At 40.7% G+C, this 1,724-nt stretch overlaps 1 pseudogene; it reads right to left on the reverse strand.

The window, feature by feature from the left end:
* Positions 1-244: 244 nt before the first annotated feature.
* On the reverse strand, positions 245-1,361 carry LOC116596503 (annotated as a pseudogene).
* Between the last annotated feature and the right edge of the window lie 363 nt (positions 1,362-1,724).

Genomic DNA, 1,724 nt, shown 5'->3' on the forward strand with positions numbered 1-1,724 from the left:
GGAGGGACCTACAGGCTATAATGCTAAGTGAAATAAGTCAGAGAAAGAAAAATAGCACATTATTTCACTTATATGTGGAAATTAAAAAACTAAACAAACAAAGAAAAAAAATAGATGAATAGTAAAGCAGACTCTTAAATACAGACAACAAATTGGTGGCTGCCAAAGGGGAGGTAGGTAGGAGGATGAGTAAAATACAGGGAATTTTTTTCTTCAATTTAATTTTTATTTTTCCTCTAGCTACAATGCCTTTGTGTTTTATCTTTGTTCTTCTCACTTTGTTCACTTAACTCCTGCCTGGCATTTCTATCAACAGAAATTCCAGTGATTGCCACATTCATTGCATAAGACAAAAGTAGTCATGGGCTCATCAGTACTGCATGAACTGCACCTGGTTTTAGGTACTGTGCTTCTTGTATATGCTGCACTGGAAGAAGTCAGTGGTGGTGCTGCCGATCTTGGTTATCTGGTGCTAACAGGTAACCTTTTGGGTCATGGCATGCCTCAGTTCCCTCAATTCATCAGTGACCATTTCCTCTGCCATACTTTTGGCAATGAGTCCAGCAGAGATGGCCTCCCTGAGCACATTCCTCCTCAGGCTAGGGTTCCTAGGTCCTTGAGGTTGCTGATTCAACCATGTACCAAGTTCTAGTACTTCATGTCCATGCTCTTGAGCTCCTGGTAGGTATCATCTTTGATTTCCGACACCATCTTGTCACAGTCACCTCTATAGTCCTTGTAGTCATCATTGGTCTTCAAGGCTGCTGAGAGCATCTCCACACATTTGTCCCACACAGAGTCCCCTGTGAGATAGCAGAGCATCAGGAAGAAGATGGGAGGGAAGGGTTTGAGGGACTGCTGGGGGTTTTGGGACTCTCTGCTTTTTGTTGCTACTCTTTGATCTTTCTGCCAATGGCCTTTTTGGAAAGAAGGCAGCTGAAGTCTTGGAGTCCACAGAGTCTCTTCTGTCTTTAGACTCCTACCTTATTTTTTTCCTTGGTGGAGAAAGTCCTGCCTCTGACTTCCAGTCAGAACAGTCAAGCCCTTTTTCCCTTTCCTTTCCTCTCTTTTTTCTCCTTTGGGGGGCCCAGGTGAGTATAGCAGCTGCTTCCAGTTTTTGATGAGGACTTTGGCCACAGACACTACCTCTTTGACCAGAACTTGCAGATTTCATTAATGGTGACTCCAATACTTATTGTCTGGAGTAGCTAGATAGACATCTGATAGCTTCTCAGCTTCTTCAGAAAATCAAGGGCCCATTCCATGTTCTTCCTGGCCATCTTTGCCAGCTTTCTGGCAATCCTTAGCAGCTCCTCTTCCTCACCCATGTTAGTGCACAATGCCAGGTGGGGTAAACTTAAATAAAAGGAATTAAGAATACACTTATCTTGATGAGCACTTGATGAACAATGTATAGAATTGTTGAATCATTATATTGTATACCTGAGACTAATAAAACACTGTACATTAATTATACTTCAATAAAAAATTTTATTACTGAATTTTGATAATTATACTGTGAATAAGAATGTATATGCTCTTGCTCTTGGGAACATATACAGAATGTTTGGGAGTAAAAGTCACAATGATTCCAACTTTTGCTCAAGTAGGTCAGAAAAAAAATAACATTAGATATGCACACAGAAAATGGTGTGGCAAATGTCAACAATGGTAAATGAGGGTAAAGGGGTTTATTATGAGTTAATTATCCTAAACCTGCAACT

This window comes from Mustela erminea, chromosome 7 (genome assembly GCF_009829155.1).
Source record: "Mustela erminea isolate mMusErm1 chromosome 7, mMusErm1.Pri, whole genome shotgun sequence".
NCBI classification, from domain to species: Eukaryota; Metazoa; Chordata; class Mammalia; order Carnivora; family Mustelidae; genus Mustela; species Mustela erminea.